The sequence below is a fragment of the Rutilus rutilus genome (assembly GCF_951802725.1).
Source record: "Rutilus rutilus genome assembly, chromosome: 21".
NCBI lineage: Eukaryota > Metazoa > Chordata > Actinopteri > Cypriniformes > Leuciscidae > Rutilus > Rutilus rutilus.
This window is the reverse complement of record NC_140226.1, coordinates 8,796,348-8,823,534: the sequence shown is the minus strand read 5'-3', so window position 1 is coordinate 8,823,534 and position 27,187 is coordinate 8,796,348.

Here is a 27,187-nt window from a genome sequence, read left to right as displayed (position 1 = left end):
TTTTTTTGTGACTGGGTATGTTTAGGCATAAAGTCATAATAAAAATAATAAAAAAATAAATAAAACAATATGGATCCTAAATTCCATATCTCTGTTACTTACTTTGTGGAGAAGAGAAGATGAGTATCCTTAGCTGAACAGAGCTGCTCACACTACATACGTATGGTAGCCTACTGTTGTGTATAGGGGAAAAGGTAGAGGAATTGCTATGATCAAAATACATTTTCGACCCTTCTTTAGCAAGCTAAACATTTTATGACCATATATTTTGTCATATATTTTACATTACATGTTATAAATGTAAATATATTTCACACTTAACATCATATATTTTTGTTATATTTCAGAATATATTTCAAAATGATAAATATAAGTGAACAACAATGCAAATATATTTCAATGTATTTGGAATATATGCCACATATATTTTTGACACTTTAAAATATAAAAAGAGGAGAGCTGGCCCCGACTGAGCCTGGTTTCTCCCAAGGTTTTTTCTCCATTCTGTCACCTTGATGGAGTTTTGGTTCCTTGCCACTGTTGCCTTGGCTTTTGGCTTGCTTAGTTGGGGACATTTAATATTCAACAATATTATTGATCTGCCTTACTTAAGGTGGACGATGACGCATCTGATTTTCTTCTAGAAACAAACTTTGTTGTATTATTTTCATGTTATCACTGTGAAGCTGCTTTGATACAATCTGTGACCGGCTGACCTGATCTATCCTGATCTGATTCCTGGTTCTGGTAAGAACTCAAGCTGCTGCGTTTTGGACCAGCTGTAGTTTGTTTATTAAGCGTGCAGGGCAACCACCCAGTAGAGCATTACAATAATCTAGCCTTGAGGTCATGAACGCATGAACTAATTGTTCCGCATTTGTCAATGAAAGCATATGGTGTAATTTAGATATATTTTTAAGATGGAAAAATGCGGTTTTACAGATACTAGACACGTGACTTTCAAATGAAAGATTGGTATCAAAGAAGCACACCCAGGTTCCTAATCGACGACAAAGACTTAACAGAGCAGCCATCAAGTGTTAGACAGTATTCTAGGTAATTATGTGAGGAAGTTTTTTGTCCAATAATTAGAAAAAAGTATAAGTATTTAAAAAAGAGTATACTTTATTGTATTTGAAATGTATTCCCTTTTTCAATAGCACATTGCAAATATACTAACAAAATTTTTACTATCTTTAAATATATTAAAAGTATATTAGCATCACGCTTTTACCTATTTTCACAATACAAATTTTAACACACTTTAAAATAATTGTACTTTAGTATATTTTCACAAAAAAAAATATATATATATATATATAAATTCAGTTTATTTTTTAAAAGCGTATTTATTTGCACTTTATTAAACATATATTTTAGGTATATTTTAACTGTGTGCTAGAAATGATCATTGTAACAAAGTATACTTTCAAAATACATTATATTATACTATAGTATACTATAGTATAGTATAGTATTTTGTACTAAGTATAGCTAAGTATAGTATTATTTGTCAATTAATGTCCATTTGTTATTGAAGACAAAGTGTGCAATTTGTAGTAAATTCTTGTGGTCGGTGCTGATAGCCTCATGGGCAAGTGCACCAACATGTAGTACTGCTGTGCTTCGGGAGAACCGAGCTTGAGTCCCGGCTCGGGTACCTTTCCTGATCCGTTCCCCATCTTTCACTTCCTGTCTAGCTACTAATTAAATATGTAGTAAATTACAATTAAGGTTTTAGTGTAATTTTAAATGTAGATTTTTTTTTTTTTTTGCACCCTGCAGTGACTAGTACTTTTCAGCTAATAGACAAATCCAGTCTAAAAAAGTCAGTCTACAAACAATGCAGTCCTACTGTAGGCTTACTAGCGATATAACACCAAATATAGAACATTTATTCACAAGACCAACACGCTAATAATAATCCACATGAAACTTAACATAAAATTTTTAACTGCCTGCACTGACGTCACTGCACACGTCCATTACACTATAGGCTGAGGTGCCTCATGTGATCCAAGTTAACCGTTACGCTTTCTTCAACGGTAAGAGTTACAGACCCTCTCATCTCCCTAATATTAGACCATCTCTGGTTCAGATCGCCTAGTGTGAGTACAAGTTCAAACTGTCTGTTGGTGGTTGGGCATAAGCTGCCCCAGAAACTGCTGTGCTGTCTCATTACTAGACACCTTTAAAACAGAACTTAAAACTAATTTGTTCACATTGTTTTGCGATGGATTGTTTCCTCTTTCTGTTATTTCAATACTTGTTCAGTTATTATCTGCCATGCTCTATGTTTTCCGTTAGACTGCTTGTCCTTGATTGTTGTGCTTTGCTTGTAGTTCTGTATTTTCTGTATTATCTGTCTATTTTGTAAAGTGTTCTTGGGTCCTTGAAAGTTACAGATTAGCCAGGCTCTCACACCAGCCAATCACAGCGCACTCCTTCACCTACTAGTCACACACACCTGCACCTCATCATCACTATCATCACCAGCACAATAAAGACGCAGGCTGAGTCCCAATTCGCCTACTTATACTACGACCTAAAAGTATATACTTTTTTTGTGAGGAAAAAGTACATACTTTTGAGTGTGTAGCAAAAGAGTATGCACGTTCTGGGACATACTTCGATGACGTCATGCAACGTGAACGAGAACGTGGTTGCCTACTTACGCACACCGCGACTGTTAACAAAACATTTTACATTTCATTCATTCTTATATGTCCAATATAATTTTATTTACTATTCCCATCTTTTTTTCCACAATACATTTACAATGTGTTTTACCAAATTGAGGAGTGAAGCAGGGCGTCGTCGTAGATCAACCAAACGCAGGTCGTTTGTGAGGCGGCTGGTTCTGACGTTCATGTGCAATGTGTGTAACGAAAGCTACTTATTTTCTGAGTTAAAATATTTAAAGTTTATAGTATAACTATTGTTTAACGTATTTTATACTTAATTTTATACTTCATGTATAATACTCAAAAATACCCCGATGAAAATGAACCATGCTTTTACTATATAGTAAAAGTGTAGTAACCATGTTTCTTTGGTTGGACTGATAAAGTTAACATTTGTACAGCCACAGTATTACTACAAATAAGTCAGTGTGGTTAAACTATGGTTAGTGTAGTAAAAGGTGTTTATTTTCATAAGGGTTTATAGTAAGGTATAAATCTAAGACAGAAACATCAAAAGAAATTTGAAAAGACACTTGCATGACACTGTACTAGAGCCTTTTTATTTACCCTACAAGATAAACACGATACTTTTTTGGCACAACATAAACCCATTAATATTATGAGACAATAAAATATAACTTTAATTATGGTTAAACATTTGAATTCTTACACTTAAAAACTGAGGGCGCATCTCCGCTGCTGCATCCGGTGTTTAAAAAATACAGTCGTATTTTTAAATTTCGCGGTCTTTCTCCTCTGCTATTGACGCAGCTCGGACTCATCTCTTCAATCGGACTCGATTGTTCACCACACCGGCTGCCATGTTTACATCACCACCATCACCACAAAGCTCCTCCCTCCCGCACGCAATGGGTTGTGGGCAATATTAGCCATTAGAGTGTGCATTGATCTGCACTTCAAATTCTAACCAGAAATAGTAGACCATCCGGGTATCTTTGGAATACTCATTTCAACATACTACGATTTGGGACGTACTAATTCTAGTTTCGCATACTATTTAGGACGGATAGTATGCGAATTGGGACTCAGCAACACTCTTCACCTCAGTTCGATCTCGTTTATTCGTAGAAGACTGCTTACCTTGATATCACAAACATCCATTATCTCCATTGTCTCCATCTCCATTATCTCCAGCGTCTCCATTATCTCCATCGTCTCGTCTCTCCTGTGTGTCTCCATTCCTGTAAGAAGAACTATTCCAATCATCAACTGCACACTGCTCTCCAAAGTATAATTGTTCAGATTACCTGCATTTTGTCTCCACTCTGTGTTGTCAAATAAACTCCTGTTATATCTTCATTAACCATCTCTTGAGTCTGCTTCCGTAACAATTATATAATTAAAACATTATTATTATGTACGGTAATTCGAAAATTACGGTAGTTCTATTTTATTTAAGTAGCTCGTAAACATACTTTATGTTTGAAAAAATGTATAGGTTCAGTAAGCAATTTCTGAGTAACACTGTTGATATTTGAAAGCGACACCCAAACAAACACACCCCTTCCTTCATTGCTCCACCCCCAAAATAACAAACATGCTATGCAACACAGTAACGGCTGGCGGAACAGACAGTTTGCACAAGTATGGATGAGCTGCGATAAGTTAACAACAACATTTCTTGGTTCTGTGAAACAAAGCAAAACCAATGTTACTCACATATCAAGCAGAAACATAGCTTTTTAAAGCTTTTCTAATATTAACGCAGGTCCTAGCTCTTGACTGATTGTAAACCTTCTTCCAATTATATTCTGCTCTGACCATTTTCTATTTGGTATTATTACATGGCTTGGTTGAATTCTAATGTAGAATGCGGTCTGTTATTTCTTGATAACGGACCGCTGCTAAGGATAACACACCGTTGCCATGAAAAACAGAGCGTTGCTATGGACGCAGGATTCTAACCGTAGAGACGGAACGGACTATTTTCTTTAGCGGAAGCAATACAATCGTTTTTAAATCAATAAACTCCTTTTTAAATCAATATTTTGTGTCAAATTATTGATTTATTTGGTAGGTAGCCATGTAATAAGCGGGATAATGTAGAGCGAGGCGGTTATTATAGCGAATACAACCCCTTCAGGCTGATTCAAGACCCCTCCTGATCAGCCTGTCGGGGTTGTATTCGCTATAACAACCGCCTTGCTCTACATTATCCCTTACATATCTCACCTATCTCTTTTTCTACAGTCTCTAGTTTGTTCACTCACTCTCCATCTACATCATGAGTGGATACGCCCCTACTTGCTAACAAGAGTGTTTTGGTGCTATGTGGATTGGTCAGAGCCACATTTTTTATACTCCTATTTACACAGCCGGGAATATTTACAAACACATATTTTTCAGCACACACACAGAACACACATATAGCAAATATTGGCAAAATTGTTTGTTTAGGTCTTGATTTGAACTTTTAACAGCGTTTCTCAGAAATTGCTTACTGCACCTTTAAATAACCCACTAAACATGACAGTATTATGCAATAATTTAAGACATTTATCCTTACATAGAACCTTTTTGGCTTTAAAGAACCCCACTGAACCATACACCACAAATAAAAGTACCATAAAAGTGTCATAAACTAGTGCCTATAACTTTTGTGCTATATTCCAGGCCTTGTGTGACAAATGAATGTAAATGTAAAAAAAAAATTACAAAAATAATACAAAACCAATGCAACTGCATACATTTGTAGAAACACAACTTTTGCAAAGTGGGTTTTTCTTCTTATAATCTTCTCTGTTTCCCTTCATTCAAGTTGGTATTGTTGTACGTTCACTAACCTTCATCTTTCTGTTGATTAAAACCAGAAAGGAAAAATCCCTCAACACAGACCGCAACAACAGGAATCTAATAGGCATGCAGAGCTGCCAGCATGTGTTTACAGTCTTGGAGTGTGATCAATAACTCTTCTGCTTTTTACAGAGGCGCTCCGCCTGGAGGAGGTCAGCTGGCTGGAGGTGGCTCATTGATCAGACAGGAAACAAACCTGAGAGACGCTGCCAGCGGCCCATCATTCACACACACACAGGTGCTGAGTCATTAGCATACGGCAAGCCTGGAACAACCCACAACAGACCCGCACCTCACACCTTCCCTGGTAATGAACAAACCATCTCAATAACAGGTCTGATGCTTGAGGGATGGATGCTTTCAATGCATGGTGTATACACTGTTCAAAATGCACATGAATACATATGCATTGGGCATACACACACTCACATATGTATGTGTACGTGTGTGTGTGTGTGTGTGTGTGTGTGTGTGTGTGTGTGTGTGTGTGTGTGTGTGTGTGTGTGTGTATAGTGCTTTCAAATTGATTAATTGTGATTAATCGCATCTAACATAAAAGTTTGTGTGTGTGTGCGTGTCTGTGTGTGTGTGTATATATATATATATATATATATATATATATATATATCTTTTCACATGTATATATTTGTACTCTCACACAGATACATTCTCCTTTCACATACATATGTGTATACTGTATTTGGGTTCTTTTTAGCGCACGGGCTAGGTAAATATAGAACAGAACACAGGTTGGGCTAATTTTGCCCAGCAAATTTGGTTGTTTATTTAAGCCAGCGGTAAAGGGTTGATTTTATTAACATTTTTTTTTCTATAATATAAATTATCTAGTATTTACAGATTAAATAATCTAAACCAGTGGTTCCCAACCTGTTTAGCCTCAAGTACCCCCACAACCCCATCAATAAGGCTCAAGTACCCCTTCATTGACACTAAACCTATATTTTAATGCAGTTATTATAATGACCTAATTTGCCAGTTAACCAGTTTTATTTATTGAAATCCAGACTTGAAGACAATGGGAACATTTGAATAAGAAACTCAGTGTTTGTAATTGGACAGTCCAGGACTTAAAATGTTATTTTGAACATGATGACAAAAAACATTATTCATTTATCCTTCAGAGATTGTCCCCATTTGTAAAACTGAAAGTTTCAATATGTTGGAAATCCAACATTTGATGGAAAGCACTTTTATTTAAAAATAAAAAAAGACCACTATAGCCAGTAGATGGCAGCAGAGGAGCACTTATTGGCTCATATTAGCCATTTCCACTCTCCAACCCGGTTTGCTTTTGAATTTATAATAGTCATTATAAAATCACTAGGTTTAAAAATCAGTTGTCAAAATTCAGCACTTTTGTACTGAAGTGGGTCCAAAAGTTTCATGAAAAATAACTTTTCTTTAAATTACGAATTAATTACACAGAAAGCGAGCAATTCAAGAGCTCCCTTAATCACTGAAGCTGTTGGTCGACACTTGTGAAAACTCCCATTTTAATCAATGAATCTGACTAAAGTGCACAAAAAATCTTTAAATCACAATGTGTCTACTCGCTTTGCTATAATAAGAGGATGTAGGACTTAATCTGGCTCTAAAGAGAAACTCATTCAGCATTTTGAGGGACATTGAGCTGAGTCTCACAACAAACCGGTAACTTAAACAACTCTGAACTAACCTAGGATACTGTGTAACAATTTATGTCTGCTCTGTCAAGTCTTCGTCAGTTAGTACATGCGTTCATGACCTCAAGGCTAGATTATTGTAATGCTCTTATGGGTGGTTGCCATGCACGCATAATAAACAAACTACAGCTGGTCCAAAACGCAGCAGCTAGAGTTCTTACCAGAACCAGGAAGTATGACCATATTAGTCCGGTTCTGTCAACACTGCATTGGCTCCCTGTTAAACATCGTATACATTTTAAAATATTGCTGATTACTTACAAAGCACTAAATGGTTTAGCTCCGCAGTACTTGAGCGCGCTCTTAACGCATTATAGTCCTTCACGTCTATTGCGATCTCAAAATTTTGGCCAGTTGATAATACCTAGAATATCAAAATCGACTGCTGGCGGTAGATCCTTTTCCTATTTAGCACAAAAACTTTGGAACAGTCTTCCAAACATTGTCCGGGAAGCAGACACACTCTGTCAGTTTAAATCTAGACTAAAAACACATCTGGCATACACACAGAAAATGGCAACCTGGCATACACACAAAAAATTATACATTCCTATTATTCAAATCAGTTAAATGATTATTAGGCTGCATAGATTAGGTCAGCCGAAACCGGGAACACTTCTTATAACACCCGATGTACTTCGTTACAACATAAGAAGAATGGCATCTACGCTAATTTTAGTCTTTCTGCTTATTCCAAGGTTTACCGTAATCAGCTGGATCTGGGGCGTATCCAGATCAGATGGTGGACCTATGCCTAGACACGACCATAACAAATCCCTGAAGTGTCAGCAGAGATCGTGTCAACTAAACTCTCTCCTGTGAAGGCCTCATCGACACGACAGCCATCGGCACTGATCCTCAACAAACTCGTCTCCATACCGGTGTGACTCCGATCTTCAACCAGATGGAACTGGATAATATTCTGATTGTTCTGATCCAATCTGACTTCTGACCTGCAATGCTGCCTGAATCATAATCATACACTGTTCGTTCATTGGCCAGAGGAGAACTGGCCCCGACTGAGCCTGGTTTCTCCCAAGGTTTTTTTCCTCCATTCTGTCATCTGATGGACTTTTGGTTCCTTGCCACTGTCTTCTTTTTTGCCTTTGCCTTTGTTTTTTGCCTTCCGAAAAAAAACACCAAGTCGGCTCGCTGAGAAGCTGAGCGTGATCGCGCTGGACCTGCCTTCCGTTTCTACTATACACCTTCCGTTTTCTACTATTGTCTCTCTCAAACATGCATACATTCTTCTCTTACGTACACATATTTTCTTCAGACATACATACGTTTTCTTCTTACATGCCTACATTTATTATTTATTTGATTAACATCTTTGAATACATTTGCATAAGAACAAAATGTATGAATGTGTGCATTAAAATATGTAACTATGAGAGTAGAAATATATGTACGTGAAAGGAGAATGTAAGTGTGAGAGCAAAAATATAATGTAGCCTTTGTGAAAGAAGAATGTAAGTGTGTGAGAGTAGAAATATATGTACGTGAAAGGAGAATGTAAGTGTGTGAGAGTGCCAGAATGAATTTTGGCTTGTTTGGCTCCTCATAGATTTGACAGCCCCAATATATAATGTTCTGTGACTGTCATAGTGACTGTCACATAATTAACTTAATGAGGACCACTGTTTGTTGTCAATATATAATATTTATATTTATAATATTGTGCACTTCGAATAACATTACACATGCTCCATGTTTTGAATGACAATAAAACTACGTAAAATTTGATCTGATGTATTTCAAAAAGTCAGATTTTAATAGGATTTGATATATACTGGATGTGGTTTATGTATACATAACATAACATAACATAACATAACATAACATAACATAACATAACATATAACATAACATAACATATAACATAAAGCAATTGCTAGTTTTGGTGTATAACAACTGAAATAGAAATCCAAGACAACAAGGTAGAGTAGCAAAAACAGCCAATTTCAGTGTCAGAGAAAGTTATGTCATTAAATTTATGTTAGTTTTTGTTTCAAAAACCTTGCAGACATAACAGTGGACATCTGGGGGAAAATAAAAATGTATTTGTTTTGTGAGGCCAGCTTCTCTTTTGGTCTGACAAGAAATGCCTCATCATTTTTTTTGAGAAGTGTTTGACCATAAAAATCTTGAGACAGACAGCAGTAATTATATTGCATTGTGCTCAGAGACTGTCAAGGTGAAACTTTAGACTTAATATTCAGAGCTCATTCTCAGCTCCATTATTCAGCTCAAGCACCTGTTCTCCCTCATTATCATCCGAGTGGAAATACTTGCTTTGACTTGTTCACTTTAGCAAAAAAGGGAAAAAAAGGTACTGGAGTGTCACAGTCATCTGTCATCATGGGAATCGTCTGCCTGACCCAAACCGGCAACTAGACTGATTGATTCATTAAGATCTGAGACACTGTCTCGACGCCTTCCTCGGCACAGTTTAACATCAGATCCATGTACGTTCCATGCACACTTAGGATATAGACAAAACCGGCTCATTACAGTGTTTTCAAAGCAGCTCTGTATTGATACTCCTCAGACATTCTGGTTAAGGTTTGTTCTAAATAACATAACATACAGACTCCAGGCAAACTAAAAAATGTATTCTTAAGTGCTAAAGTTTGAAAATCTCCCATTGACTCACGTTTGAATGTTCAGCATTCAAAATGTAACCAACAGTGATGACATCTTCATGATATTTGCATACTGACTGTCAACATACTGAATTATTATTACTATTCATGTTTTAAATTAATATAAATCCTATTATTTATAATATTCAAAACCTTTATATTTAGTGATAAATATATCAATGTTGTGGCCTTTAAGATATACAGTGGGGGAAATAATTATTTGATCCCCTGCTGAGTTCAGTTCTCCCACTTACAAAGAAATTAAGGGTCTATAATTTTTATTGTAGGTTTATTTTAACGGATAGAGACAGAATATCAACCAAAAAATCCACACAAAAAAACATCTCTTTGGCCTAGCATACACATATCACATTATAGACTTCTATAATTCAATGTTAGGCTCCATAGATTAGGTCAGCCGGAACCGGGAACGCTTCCCATAAATCCTGATGTACTTGTTACATCATAAGAAGGATGGCGTCTACGCTAATATTAGTCTCTCTGTCTCCTGCGCCTGGATACAATGACAACGCAGTCCTGAAGTGTCAACCAGTCCCTCCCCTGTGAAGGCCTCCTTCCCTTCCCTTTGCCTCAGTACAGATAAAATGTTGTCTGGATAATTCCGGTTTGCGTGGTTACGCAGACGTGACAAAAAAATTCTGTATTATAAATGTTTAAGGCCAGACAAGTAGTTTATTGAGGGATGATTTGTAAAGAAGAACTACATGCCTGCGCACATATATATTAAAACGCGGATACCTTTGGACTGAACACGTAATGAGTATGTGCGCGACGTCTGCGTTTTCGCGGGTTTGCATTTTTGAGGTTTGCGCAGAGATAACTGATAATCGTTCGCACCTTGAACCTATTTCAGGGAGTGCGTTCTCGAGACACCATGCAGGTACTGTTTTGTGTGGATGGGCGGCCGGAGCGCGTTAAGGGTTTTCCTGTTAGAACGGTGTTGTGTTAGCGGCCCCTAAGTTAATGACTAATGATCTTCGCAACGGAAGTGAATCAATCAATCAAATCTAACTTTATCCTAGAGCTGTTGTAAAGCCTAAACAATCTGTTACGATTAATTTCCTATTATCACCGTAAAGCTGCTTTGAAACAATCCATTTTGTTAAAAGCGCTATATAAATGAAGGTGACTTGACTTGACTTGTTAATGATCTCAAGGCAGTTGGGACCACAGTCACCAAGCAAACCATTGTTAACACACTACGCCACAATGGACTGAAATCCTGCAGCGCCCGCAAGATCCCCCTGCTCAAGAAGGCACATATAGAAGCTCGTCTGAAGTTTGCCAATTAACATCTATGATTCCAAGAAGGCTTGGATGAAAGTGCTGTGGTCAGGTGAGACCAAAATTGAGCACTTTGGCTTCAACTCAACTCGTTGTGTTTGGAGGAAGAGAAATGCTGACTTTGACCCCAAGAACACCATCCCTACAGTCAAGCACGGAGGTGGAAACATTATGCTCTGGGGCTGCTAAGGGTACAGGACGACTTCACTGTATTGAGGGGCCGATACCGTAAAATCTTGGACGAGAACCTCCTTCCCTCAGCCAGAACACTGAAGATGGGTCGTGGATGGGTCTTCCAGCATGACAATGACCCAAAACATACCGCCAAGGCAACAAAAGAGTGGCTCAAAAAGAAGCACATTAAGGTCTTGGAGTGGCCTAGCCAGTCTCCAGACCTTAATCCTATAGAAAATCTGTGGAGGGAGCTGAAACTTTGAGTTGCAAAGCGACAGCCAAGAAACCTCAAGGATTTAGAGAGGATCTTTAAAGAAGAATGGACCAAAATCCCTCCTGAGATGTGTGCAAACCTGGTGACCAACTACAAGAAACAACTTACCTCTGTGCTTGCCAACAAGGGTTTCTCCACCAGGCTTCACTCACTGAAATGCAAATCAATTTATAACCTATATATAATGTGTGTTCTATTTCGTTCTTCCTGACCGCCAGAGGCAGTGCTTCACACTGGATACTATCTCTCGTTGCAAATGCATAGGTCGAGTCTAATACAAACAATGTCCCTCGTGACCAGGATGACTCGGGGTGCTCCCCTATTTAACCCCGTGACTTCCTGCAGACTGTCCCTATAATCTTCTCGCGTGCATGTATGCAGGTCGTAGATTATGTAAAAAAAAAAAAAAAACCTGGAATCCGTTCTACACAGCCTCGCAACAGGAAGCATTGTTGGTGTCTCGCGATTGCGCGTCCTCCAGAGGCTGCAACGGATTCGTTGGGATTGCATTGATAATAAAGCAGGTGAGTTTGTTTACATTTATGCTGGGGTTCGTTCTCGTTTTCCTGGCATTGTGTTGGTCGCTGGACAGAGTGTTTTCGCTCGTTGAAAAGACCATAATAACTTGCAGCTGTAAGTTAAGTTAGTTAAGACCACGCTCGGAGTGTGTGCGCTCTGTATAGCGATTGATATCTAGACTAATAGGTACAATACTCATCTACTGTGTCATTGAATGAGCTAGCAGTTGTAAAAAAAAAAAAAAATTATTATAAGCTTGGGCCTCGTGTATATATATAAAAATACATGCATTAATTATAATATAGGATTGTTATATATTACATGTACACTACAATGGTGTGTGTATAATATACTGTATTGTATAGAAATTATTTCTCTCTAGTAAGTTTTCTGGCAAGGCTTGCTTGGGACAGTGACAGTCAGAGTGTTTCCGCTCGACCTACTAAATATCTTCCGGAACCAGAATGGAAAAGTTACCTCATACTTGCACATTGTGCATGGCTGTTCTCCAGGCGGATGATGGGCATGACTTCCTGTTTAGGCCTAGAACACCTTAAACAGGGCCTTACAGAAGACGCTTGCATGAACTGTAGCGTCATGTCTTGGGAGAGGAGGACTTCAAGGGTAACCATGGTGGAAGGGCTTTTGGGAGAGTCGCTACCACCACCTCCACCACGTAAAACAACAAGTAAGCGTAAAAATACTGAATCAACCAGTGCTTCCGCTGGTAAAAGACCCAAGGAAGACCCTTTAGGGAAGAAGGTGGATGTGCTGACGGCTGAGTTTGCTCAGATCAAGTCTTTGCTTATGAAGTTGCAACCGAGCGAGAGACTAGTATCCTCAGTCGAAAGCCCTGCTAAGGAGTCACCCATTGGGGAGGAGGATGTCCTTTCAATGGCGGCTTCTCAGAGCCAGTTCTATGATGATGATGATGGAGAAATGGAGGTTATATCTGATCATCAATCCCAATTCTCCCATGATGGCTCACAGGAAGCTGGTCATGGATCGGCAGAAGGTCCACAGTCAGAGCAAGAGCTGGTGAAGCAAGCTCTTCAGGCTGCATTGGCTCGCTTGGGTCTTGACACAGCCCCGGCGGTGGCAACCTCTTCTAGTGCTTTTTTCAGAGGTTCAGCGCATCCCTCTCCTCTTACAATTCCACCATCAAAGGATTATATCGAGGAGTTGCAAAGATGCTGGGCTAACCCTAGGTCTCTTATGCACCCCACTAGTGCAAACAGGGCATTGGCTGCGATGCAGGATGCAGACACTTATGGCTTGGGTCAGATGCCTAAGGTTGATCCTTTTATTGCCTCGTTTGTTCTTTCCCCAGAGGAGGTATTGAGGCCTAATGTTCGATGCCCCCGGCCACAATGCAGGATTACAGATGATCATCTTATCCAGGCATATAACACGGCAGCACGAATGGGTCGCATTGGCAATTCTCTCTCCCATCTCATGTTGGCCCTGTCTCAGTCCCTTCAATCATCAGGGAATGATCCTTTTAACCAAAACTTAAGTGATGCCTCCCTTCAGGCAGTGGCATTCATGACAAGAGAGCTGGGAAGGCTTATGTCAACGCTCACACAAGCACGCCGCCAAGTCTGGCTTGCACAATCACCTCTGTCTGAGGCATGTAGGAGAACACTAAGGGACCTTCCTGTAGTTCCAGGGCAACTCTTTGGGCCAGCTGCACAGGAGACGCTGGAGCGTAGTGTCCAGGTGAATCAGACCAGGCAGCAGTTTGCTGACCTGAGGAGAGTTCCACAGGCTCACGTAAATTACCGACAGCCTTCTAGGGGGTATGAACTGCCACGCTCTACGTTTTCAACACGCCCAGGTGCTCTTCACAGGGGCCAGCCTCCGAGATCACCACGTGTAGAAAATTCTACTCCGCGGCCCCGGGCTCGGGGTCAGCAAGTATTTCAGGCTCCTAGGGGTAGAGCACCTGGCCAACGGCCCACCAGGGATGCTAGAGGCCATGGACGTAGGTCCTGAAGGTCAGCGGCCGGCCGTCGGACGGTTTTCTTATCAGCAGCTCAGTTACTGGGAAACAACAACTTCCGACCCATGGGTTATAGCAACACTAACCCAGGGGTACAAGCTGCAGTTCCGACGGCGGCCGCCCGCTTTCAAAGGGGTCAGGATGACCGTAGTCTCAGACCCCAACAGTTCACTTGCCTTAAAACAAGAAATAGCAAAACTCCTAGAGAAAGGTGCCATCGAACCAGTAGATTGGTCAGAACGGCTAGGTGGGTTTTTCTCCATTTACTTCCTCATTCCAAAGAAGGATGGCGGTGTAAGGCCCATACTCGACCTTCGCGGCCTCAACAAGTTCCTGAAGATCTTGCCATTTCGAATGTTGCGCATAACCGATGTTCTTCAGGCGGTCAAGCAGCAGCACTGGTTTACTACGGTAGACCTAAAGGATGCTTACTTCCATATTCCAATTGCTCCTCAACACAGGCCGTTCCTCCGATTTGCATTCCAGGACCAGGTCTATCAATTCCGTGTCCTCCCATTCGGCCTTTCTCTATCGCCACGAGTCTTCACGAGGTGCATGGCGGCCGCACTGGCTCCAATCCAAGCCACAGGGCTACAGGTGCTTCCATACTTGGACGACTGGCTCCTTTGCTCCCACTCTCAGGAGCAGGCAGTGTTAGAAATCACACAGCTGCTCGCACATATTACTCGACTGGGCCTTTCTGTGAATTTCAGCAAGAGCCGATTAATTCCAAGTCAATCTGTGGGGTTCCTAGGTCTCGCGCTGGACTCACAGTCAATGAAAGCCACTCCATCAGAACAACGAGTGGACAATATACTACTACTCCTTCAACGGTTTCGGAGGCATGCCAGACTTCCATTCAGGTGCTTCCTCAGGCTCACAGGTATGTTGGCGGCAGCAGCGGCAGTCATACCATTGGGCCTCCTTTCACTACGCCCCTTTCAAAGATGGGTGAACAGTCTCCACTTGAACCCCAGTTGGCACAAGAACAGGTTGATCAAGGTGACACAGCGATGCCTTCTGGCCCTGAAGTCTTGGAGGAGCAGATTGTATCTGACCAAGGGGGTTGTTCTGGGCATGATTCCTTCTCGAAGGGAGATAGTCCAGACCGATGCGTCCCTTACTGGCTGGGGGGCAGTCTGGCAACACAGAGCAGTCACAGGACAATGGGGTCCTCGGGAAGAGGGCGAGAATATAAATACCCTGGAACTTCGTGCAGTTCTGCGAGCTCTGAAGCACCTCGCTCCGTTTTTGAAGGGCAGGCATATTCTCGTCAGGTCGGACAACAAATCGGTGGTTTATCACATCAACCATCAAGGGGGCACAAGGTCCAGCCAATCCCTTCAAGTATCGCAGGAACTGCTGACTTGGGCCTTCCCTCGCTTGGCAAGTATCAGAGCAATGCATATTCCAGGGGTATTAAACGTGGTTCCAGATTTGTTGTCGCGCCACAGAATTCCATCAACGGAGTGGAGGCTCAACCCAGAAGTGGTAGAGATGATATGGCAGCGGTTTGGCAGGGCAGAAGTGGACCTATTTGCCTCGGCGACAACGACCCACTGCCGTCTCTGGTTCTCACTAGCAGAGGAATCCAGTCCGCTGGGGCAGGATGCTCTAGCCCACGCCTGGCCAGATCGGTTACTCTATGCCTTTCCCCCGATACCGATGATCGGGGTGACTGTTCACAGGGTTCTTCAAGAGCACCACAGGCTCCTGCTAGTGGCGCCAAACTGGCCGGGGAGACCTTGGTTTCCAGTGATGTACAGGCTCCTAGACGGGGATCCTTGGACTCTTCCCAGGAGAAAGGATCTCCTCCAGCAGTTGGAGGGTCAGATTTGGCACCCGAATCCAGACCGCCTGCAGCTTTGTGTGTGGCCTCTGAGGGGCCGGAACCACTCTTTGGAGCCTGCGATCAAGGGGTCCAGAACACCATATTGAACTCTAGAGCACCTTCCACCAGGAGTGCTTATGCCTATCGATGGAAGCTTTTCTCTGATTGGTGTAGGGAGCAAGCAGTGGTCCCAGAGCACTGCCCTGTTCCTCTGATTTTACGTTTTCTGCAGTCACTATTAGAAAAGAATAGAGCAGCTGCTACTTTAAGAGTTTATGTGGCTGCAATTTCAGCACATCACGTAAGAATAGATGGTCAGCAATTGGGTTCTCATGCCTTGGTTACTCAGTTTCTTAGAGGTGCTCAGCGACTGCGCCCCCCTCAGGCCATTAGGGTTTCTTTATGGGACCTGGGCCTAGTCTTAAAGTCTCTTACATTGCCCCCGTTTGAACCTCTAGAGCAGAGCGATCTGAAGTGGATCTCATTGAAGGCAGCGTTTCTCTTGGCCATTGCTTCAGCTAAGCGGGTGAGTGAACTTCACGCGTTATCAGTTAACACATCCTGTATGCGTTGGAACGCAGATGGCTCAGTTGTGACGTTATGGCCCAACCCAGCATTTCTCCCCAAGCGGCTTTCTGCCCTTTTTAGGAACCAGGCTATTGAGCTGGCAGTGTTTAATCCTCCGATGTCAAACACGCTGGAAGAAAGTGGAAGCACACTGCTGTGCCCAGTAAGAGCTCTCCGGGCCTATCTGAGGGCCACAGAAGTTTTTCGACAATCAGACCAACTTTTTCTCTGTCACGGGGGCCCAAAAAGAGGTCAGCCCCTCTCAAAGCAGAGATTGTCGCACTGGGTAGTTGAGGTTATCACCCACGCCTACACATCTAATAAATATCCAGTGCCTTTGGGGGTGAGATGCCATTCGACAAGAGGCATATCAACGTCTTGGGCTGCATTAAAAGGGGTCCTTCTAAGTGACATCTGTGCAGCAGCTACGTGGTCATCAACAAATACATTTGCCAGATACTACAGGGTCAATGTGGCTGCTTCCGGTAATATTGGAACAGCTGTCCTGTCAGGACCCTCAACTTCCTCTTAAGGGTGAGTTGGACCTCCTCGTGACCTTGTTGTATAAGTCATCCAGTGTGAAGCACTGCCTCTGGCGGTCAGGAAGAACGAAATAGAACGAGAGTTACGTATGTAACTGCGGTTCTATGAGTTCTGGATGACCGCCAGAGCTTTCTGTCACTCGGAGTCAGGCGAGAAGATTCCGTAGGGACAGTCTGCAGGAAGTCACGGGGTTAAATAGGGGAGCACCCCGAGTCATCCTGGTCACGAGGGACATTGTTTGTATTAGACTCGACCTATGCATTTGCAACGAGAGATAGTATCCAGTGTGAAGCACTGCCTCTGGCGGTCATCCAGAACTCATAGAACCGCAGTTACATACGTAACTCTCGTTTTTTCTGGATGTTTTGGTTGATATTCTGTCTCTTTCCGTTAAAATAAACCTACCATAAAAATTATAGACCCTTCATTTCTTTGTAAGTGGGCAAACTTACAAAATCAGCAGGGGATCAAATATTTATTTCCCCCACTGTATTTATATTGGTTGATTTATTGATTGTAAAAATTTAGTTGATTTTACATTGCATTTCACAAGTTCACACTTACATACAATTAGAGGGAGTAAAGTTTAATGCGTATTTGGCGTGCTGTCTGGGGGGAGGGCTCCGAGCTCCGAGCTGCTGCTGTTGCTGTTGCTGCTGACCAGTAATGATACAATTCAACCATTCGAATAAGCAAAAATTACTTTAAATAAACCACATTTGTGTTTCATGTGTTGAACCTTCTTCTCCTGCATCTTATTCTTCTGCAATCTAGAATGGCAGCACCGCTGAAAGGTTAGTTTGAGCTGCACCCTCTACTGTACAGATGTGAATTCGCATTTCCTTCAGCCTGAGGCTTATTCATTTCAGTCTTGGTGTGAAAGGGCCTTTACATTTGCAACAACAACAACAACAACAACAACAAAAAAAACAAAAAACAGCCCAGCTCAGATGGAAAAAAAGTAACACAAAGTAATGTAACGTAACGGATTACTTTCAATAAAAAGTAACTAAATAATACAATACATTGAGTAACACAATATTGTATTGCATTACTTTTAAAAGTAACTTTCCCCAATACTGCTTGTTATGACTTAATTATCATATTATTTTTACAGTAAGTGTATATGTAGCATAGGGCCCCTGTGAACTGGAATGTGTTGATTCATCTGTGCAGCTGACAGGAAACTAGATGCAGAGTGTCATGACAATGGCAAAGCGGCACTCATGCAACATTTACACAGAGCCAAAACCTAAAACTTAAACTAACCTAAAACGCTGCCTTGCCAGTACTGTTATTTCTTCATTTCTACTGCTATTTATTCTCAACTCTCTTAACTTCAGTGTGATTCACACAGGGGTTCTAATTGTAATTCAATCAGATTGAGCTGGAAAAAAGCAAATGTATGCAGAAATGCCAAAACTAATCACAACTAGCCAGGCAGCCTGTTTTATTCTATGCCAGGGAATTAAAAATTAAAACTTTAGGATGCTTTGAAATGATTGCTTTCCTGATAGGCAGGGACAGAGTTACAGGCCTCCTAAATGAAAGCACATTGATGCTAATTATTATCCTCTGTGAAACAACAGAATCTGTTTACAGCCAGCTAAACCCCAATTTGTCTGCTCTAAGAGGCGGCTGCATTATTAAAATATAATGCAATGCCTCTGAAAAAAAATGTCTATTAAACACAACTAACTATTCAAAAAGTTTGGAAAGTTCTTCAGGCGGTTTTTGCTGTTTTTTTTTTTTTTTTTTTTTTTTTGCCTGTGCTCGCGAGGTTCATGTTGGCCAGAAGTAGATCTGCGGAGTCGGATCAGATGCATGGTCATCCATTTTCCCCAGACTTCATGAAGATGTGCTTCACTTCACAGAACACTGACAACCCTTCCATGGAGACTCAGCCTCTGGCAAACACCCATCAGACACGGGTGACAGCTGCCACTCACCCTGAATCATTCCACCGTTTACCAGGATCACAGTCCGAGCTGTCTCGATCCAGCAGAATGGAGGATTCGGGCTCAGAGCGGCAGCAGAGGAATTCTGGGTAGCATGTTAAACATGGGCCGCGAGAGGCTGTTTATTTTTTCTCAACCTCCAGGCAAAGTTTTGCCCATCTTATACCACTTCAGGGACAAACCCGAAAACTGCTGTCTTTCATACAAGGCTTTTCACAAAAATACACAATAACTGTCAAAACTTGTATATTCTATGACATACACTGGTTTTGAGATGTTATACATGCTTGTCTGGACTTGTTGGAGGAACAGAATTGACACTTTCCCCCATGCATTTTGTGGATTTAACCTTAAACTAAACAAGCACACAGCTGGAATGAATTGGTCATGGGATATAAATCATGTCATAAAAAAAAAAATTAAAAAAAAAGTAGTAACACCATGGGCCCTATCTTGCAGCTTTGTACACCGACGCATGTATCATTCCTATTTTGCACCCGCGCACAGCGGACTTTACCCTCCACAGACGCACGTCGGTAAACTCGGAAATACACTTGCGCTCCCCGGGGCGGTTCAGCGCAAAGAGGAGGCGTGTTCCGGCGCAAACGTTCCCTGATGCTATTTTGCAGGTTTAGAAAACAATGTTATTCAATAATGCGTTGCGCATGTTATTCAAATGCTATTTTAAGTGCGCATGCTTGGCCATAATCAATGTAGCGTGTGCACAACGTGCATACACTTTGATTCTCTCATCTACACAGAAGCAGCAGTTTTCATTTTTGCAAATCATACATTATTACAATAGATAGATAGATAGATAGATAGATAGATAGATAGATAGATAGATAGATAGATAGATAGATAGATAGATAGATAGATAGATAGATAGATCGATTTTATAGGTTAGGTTAGGTTTTCTTATAGGTTGAGATAGGTTTCTCCATCCCCATACAATGTCACTTCTCTGTGTTTTACGGCCCTGACGAGAACGTTGGTCTCCTCGGCTGTGAACCGCTGCTGGCGCGTGCCTGGCAAATCCGCCGTTATAATAGGAATCCGCCATAGAACAAGTGTGCCTGCTCTTAAAGGGAATGTGAGATGTCGCTCTGATTGGTTTATTTCACGTTACGCCCAAACCACACCTATGAATAATGAAGCTACTTCAGACCAACCCATTTTAGATTTAGAGTCATTTATCCCGCCGGTATAATAGCAACAGCGCCCAAAAATAGATCGTTAAAATAGGGCCCCATGTTTTTTGGACATGGTACTATTGTATTCTTTGACATCCATTGAAATAACACATACTTCAATTGTTTTTGCATATCAAGTTAAAACAAATACCCAAGACACATTTTCTGAAAACTATTTTTTGTGTAAAAATATCTCAATATACAATCTGGTAAATTTATCTTAGCAGTGGTTAGGCTACACATTTTTACTGGAAAACAGGAAGTGATTTAAAATATATATATATTTCTTTATCTGAAGCATTTGTAGAATCATACAGTAAAATTACTTACAAATAACTAAATATATAGAAATAAAAGCTAGCATTTAGTCTTATTCTCTTTATATTTGTGGTCACTTTACAGTAAGGTTCATTAGTTAACATTAGTTAATGTATTAACTAACTTGAACTAACAATTAGCAATACATTTGTTACAATATTAATCAATCTTTGTTAATGTTAGTTAATAAAAAAATACAGCTATTCATTGTTTGTTCATGTTAATTCAGTGCACTGATGTTAACAAATACAACTTTTGATTTTAATAACATATTAGTAAATGTTGAAATTAATATTAACTAATATTAATAAATGCTGAAGAAGTTTTGTTCATTCTTAGTTAACTAATGAACCTTATTGTAAAGTGTTACAATATGTTTTGTTGACAATGAATTAGTAAACAGACTTGATGTTGTGTCCCTATTATGAATAAACCATGATATTCTCTTTCTTAAGAGTATCTGTAACATGTGAGCAGGGAATAATCCACACAAAAGGCAGGGAAACAACAACAGGGACATACATAAGGGAGCAACAACTGACAAACAACAACTGAAGCACAGAGGTTAGAATAGACAGGTTAACAAGGGGCTGATGAGGGACAGGTGTTGGTGATTTGTTGTCATGGGATCTAATGAGGGTAACTATGGCGACAAACAAGGTACAAGGCAAAACAGGAACCAAACACAGTAAGTGAACACAGAAACAATGGGAACTGAGAATTCACTTCAACATAAAAGTCCTTATAGAAAACAAGACAGCACAGGGATCATGACAGTATCTATTGCATGAAGAAAAAAATACTTTCTTCAACATCCTTTCAAGAGGCAAACTCTTCAAGTTAAAAAGATTTGTAGAAATATTAGCATTAAAATCTTATGACAGTGTGATGACAGATATACATTTCCAATATCCATTTTCTGATAACAAGACTTTATATCACCGTAATATAATAACTTACTGTAATCTACAATTTGCATCTCAGCAGCAACAGCAATAGGAAATTTGACATTCATATTAGTTAACTATTAAATCATTTGTTCATGCCCAGTGTATCTGATAAAATATATTATGACTGCATTGTGCCATCGCAATATACTGTATGCAGACTTATACTGACTTATATGGTCAAATTACTCAAAACAGTTCTTTTCTAACTATATTTAATTGTTCATTTAGCTTGAGATAGCACAATTGCCAGACATAATTCACCTTCTCAAACTGGAAAAGGTATCAGCATCATAGAATGACTAAAAATGACTAATTACTCTATGAAAACATGCTAACAGCGTTTTATGCTGATGAACTTCTGAACATATCCAAATGAACAGATTCACACTTTCAATGCAGTGTCCTTTAACTTCAGGTCAGATCCTTGATTTAAAACAACCTGACAAAACCGTGTCCCGCAGCAGCAAGTTGTTTACAAGTTTGGTAAAATGTTGTGCGAGAAGCGTGGCGAAGGGGGAAAAGCAGCGCAAGCCCCGACTGGGCTGTCAGGAGCCGATGACGCTGTCTATCATGCAAACGGACAGGATGACTACACAGCCGGCGGCAGAAATCAATCAGCTGAAACATCACAACCCCATCCGTAAAGCTAACGGACACAGAAGACACATTCATTCATTTCAAGCTGCTGTGTGGGACACATGTGGCCCTTTTCCCTCAAGTTATTACTTTAATGACTCTGGAACATGGTGTGTGTCGTATATCTGACGTATATGACGAATTTGTCAAGCTTCATTGAGTTAAGCTTCAATGATAAAGAATATTGCAATTCAGAAATCATAAGTGAGTCTTGCAGGCAGCATTTAGCGCTGTCTTTTCATATGAGATTTGCATTTGATGTCTTATTCAGTCTTGAAATAATTGCTTTTTACTCCCTGGAGTTTTGACGTTTCATCAGAACACACACTCTATAAAAGCATTAAATACTACAAAATCAGAAGAACCCACTTGACCCTGTAAAAAAAAAAAAAAAAATTGATGATGTGACTTTCTTTGCAATTTTATAATGTTAGAACATCTCGAAAGTAATACGGTTCCTTGAGGACCGAAGCATAAGCGAGACAGATTTCTCTGTGATCGCTGCATTTCTCACTGTTTACTCGTCCCGAATGGCATACGTCCGAGGGTCAGTGTGAGGAAACTGTGCCACCTGGGTCTAAAAAAAATCTGGAAAATGTAACATGAACTTTATTTATTCTAAATCAGTTTTTAAATATATTTACATACATTATTAAGAAAAACTTCTGCACATATTCTCTTCGGTCCTGTACTGTAACTTGCCACCATTTAATTTTTCACCATCACCTTTTTGTCTTCACTATAGGTTCATTTTAATAGTCCTGCAGTGTAACTTTTAAAAGTACAAATATTCCATTTATACTCTAACTTAAGAGGAGCTCATAAAACACCACATATAAAATTTATAGAATTGAAGAAAAAAAAAAGTTTTACATGAATTACAGCATGCCACACAGCAGGATACTGCTGAAACAGCATTTCATGCCAACTATCCCATTTATCTATTATTATTACATTTTATTTCAAAAATACTTGTTCAAATTTGACCTGTTAAATCATTTTTCCACCTCAGGCCCAAAGTAGATTCAATGTGAAATCTGGTTTGCAAAGCACTGATTTATACACTGCCATATACTGAAAGACTACCATATTCATATTTGCATGGTACCCAAAGGCAATACTATGTATGAAATTTTTTTTTTTTTTTTTATTAAAATGACAGTGGTAAACCTCCAAAAAGCATGGCAATACAGAGTACTCTTTATTATTATTATTATTATTATTATTATTATTATTATGCAATCAAATACTTACAGGTGACAGATACAACAAAAAACACCAAGGCCAACAAAACATACATAACCAACATGGTGTGTGTGTGTGTGTGTGTGTGTGTGTGTGTGTGTGTGTGTGTGTGTGTGTGTGTGTGCGCAAGTGTAACTGTATACAGTGAGTGGAAGTATCTTAACAGAGGAACGTCTTACAGATGTACAACAGACGTAATACAAATTAATAAATAATAATAAATAAATTGATGACAGTAATACAGTTTTTCTGAATTGCTAAAACACATTTCTTGAAACCATTACTCACTTTCTCAAAACCTTAAACACAAAACCAAATTTTCAAACCACATTCACAGAACCTCTGACTATTCTGGCAAAATCAAACAATTGCCTCAAAAAAAACATTTTATCTGTGCTCAAAATCAAACAATGCTCTCAGATCATACACACAGCGAGTCAAAATTATAAACACTACAGATCATTCATTAGACACTACATCAAAAAATGGAGAACACAGATTCCAAGGCATGCAGTTACAGAAAAAAAGTATATTGTAACAAAGTAAACAAATTTTGCAATTACGTGAAAAAATATAGTAATGACAACTTACAATAGTAAGGTGAATAAATTGTATACTGTATCCACTGCAAGTATAGTATTGTACTGAATATTGAATAGTAGGTCTTATCGCATGTTTGTATATTCACCACTTGCATACTGTGAAAATACAGTGACCCAACTGCAAAAGCCAAAAAGGTTACAGTAAAAAACTCTAAATGAAAAGCATTTTACAGTAAAGTACACTCAGAAGAGTTGGGCAACTGCAAAATCAAGGTCAGTGAGAGAGATTTTATTCTGCTTCATGTCTTCATGTTGGTCCGGCCGGTGGAGTTTCTCCAAATCTCAGACAATGTCGTCTCTGCAGGCAAAGGGAAAAACCCTAAAGCCAGATCCAACCTTGACAATATTCTCCACATCTTGCTCTTCCTCGTCCTCATCCTCTTCCTGCTTGTTCACCTCCTCTTACTCATCCTCATCCTTCTCTCCCTCTTATATTGTTTCCATCCATTGTTGGTATCAACATTCAGTGCAACATTTTGAGTAAATGTTGGGACTCTGAACTGACTTGTATTATGTACAGTTGGTTTGGTCACATCATTAGAAATAAGTGTGAACAATTTTGAGTCGTTGTGTGTAAACGATGACAACTGTGTTGCAGTTGTGTTTAACTTTCGTCTACCTGTGTTTAGCATTTTGAAACATAAGTGCATCACAGTGCAGAATGTGTTTTAGTGAGTGAGAATGTGTTTAGAGTTTTGAAAAAAGAGTGAATGAGATTTCAGTGTTGTAACTACCTGAACTTGTTTAATGTTTTACAGAAAGAGTGATTTATTCGACAGATTGGTTTAGACTATTGAGAATTTGGTTCAGAGAATGGGATTTAGTGTTTTAGCAATTCAGAAAAACTGTAATAGTGATGATGATAATAATAATAGTAAAAATAATAAGTGGAGGATGAGGAAGACATGATAATTGTCACAGAACATAAGGATGCAGACAGGTAAGAGTTCAAACTTCAAACACAGAGTTTATTGGACAGATACACGGAACTGAACAGGAATGCAGATGGTGGTATGATGGATGAAGAACAGATGAAGGATGACTTAGCTTGCTGTGAACTAATGTGTCTATTTGCAGATGATGGTTCTAGATTCAGACGAAGGGCAGGTGACGGGTGAAATCTGAATCTGTATGTGAGGCAATTTTATGCATTTCTTTTTATTACAGTCGTGTAGGGCAACAGCTACAGTGTTATAACAGCACAGTATACTGCACTCAAAAGTTACAGTAGAGAGCAGTCTGAAGGACATCTACTGTACCTGTTTTTCTCCCTGAAGGTTCTTATGATCGAGGCGACGGTGAAGCAACTTGTTGCCCAACCTCCCTCATAGTCATACCATGGACAAAGACATGGGCAACTAGCTGGGGCACTGCTTGTCTCTTTGGCCTCATCCTCTTCCTTCACCTCTTCCTCCACTCCCTTCTGCTCATCCTTCTCCTCCACCCCCTACTTTTCCTCTTCCTTCATCTCTTCCTTCACTCCCATCTCCTCCTCCTCCTCCTCCTCCTCCTCCTCCTCCTCCTCCTCCACTTCAGTGTCCTCAACCTCTTCCTTCATGTCTTTCTGGATCCATTGTTCCAAAACTGAATGAACTGACTCTGGCCCTTTTATCTATCTATTGAAGGTTCTGATTGGTGTGTGTGTGCTCAATTTTGACTCTTAGTGTTTCCACTTGGGTAATTGTGTGCTAACTGAGCTGAAGCTGTGCTGACTTGAGTGAACAATATTGAATGCTAGTGCTTTCTAAATGACAACATGGTGTAGGCAATGAGAAATGAAGGGATTTGTGTGTAGAGTTTTGCAGTGACAGTTCAACAAATCTGACTCATGTGTCAAAATAGGGGAATAGTGTTTATAGTTTAGGGATATGGGTGTGCTTTTTGATAAATGGCGTTATGGTTTTGAAACTTTAGTTCAAAAGCCTGGTTATAGTGTTTAAGAAATCAAGAAAAGGCTGCCTCTGATCCCTCCTTGGCCACGGCATAAGTTAGACCCCTGCCCACGCCACACTACAATGGGCCACAAAGAAGAGGAGCTGCGGGGGCCCAAGGCCTGTTTGTTTGCGGGGTTTTTTTTTTTTTTTTTTTTTTTGCTCGTGATGGACGTACAGTATATGTATGTCAGCTAGTGTGTTGCAATAAAAAAGTGAGACATGCAGTGTGGAACGAGCTCCATGCAAAGCCCAGGTCACCACGCCCATGCCACACTTATCCTGCCTATGTGATTTTATAATTTCTTTTTTTATTATTATTAGGGACCAAGCCCCGAAGGGGATAGCCCCTATTGTATCTGTTAGTTTTCTTATTATTATTTTTCCCGAATGGGAGTCAATGGCAGCCCTATCAACGGAAAATAGGAAAATGATGAAATTTGGCACACTTGTAGTGATGGTAATGATTAGTAATTGTACCAATTTTTGAGTCTCTAGGACCAACTCTATAGCGCCACCACCAGTTCAAAAATTCAACATTGAAATGGTTATAACTTTTGAACCATTTGATCTAGAAAAATGAAACTTAGTACTCCTGATTCCTCTCATCATGGTGATTACAATCAATATCTTACATTAAGACTCTGCCCATTATAGTAGTGGCCATTTTGAAAAGTACAGTATTCAGTTTTTTCGCTACTCCTCATTCAAATTTAGCTAAATTCTTACAAAAATGAGTGCAGATTATCTTCCGACTGAGCCGCACAGAAATGACTGCACATATTTTTTTATATTCATCTTTATTCAATAGTGTATGGTTTGAACAGTTTGTCAGAAAATCACAGTGATGTTGCAGCGGAACATTGAGCAGAACACACTGCGAACACGGTGCAGAGAGCACAGCGCACACACGCTGCGGAACACGCTGCGAACACGGAGAGATCGCAGCGCAGACACACAGCGGAACATACTGCAGAGTTGTGCATCTTCGGAAGTGGAGCAGCTCGCAAAGTAAAAAAACATGTTGAGCCGGGATCAAACCTGATCGCTGAACGGGGAGGGGAGGGCCGGGGAGAGTTGCTGCTGCTTCAGGGCTTGGCCCCTGTATCGCTGCTTGCAGCTATATTTACTATTATTATTGTTGTTATTATTATTTATTTATTTCTTATTCCTTGTTTAAGCTCCCAATTAATGTATCTCATCTAATATGTTAGATCTATCTATTGTTGGGTCTGGAACTGTGTTGAAATCACCTGCTATTATTGGACAGTTAAAAAGGTTTGAAATGGAGGA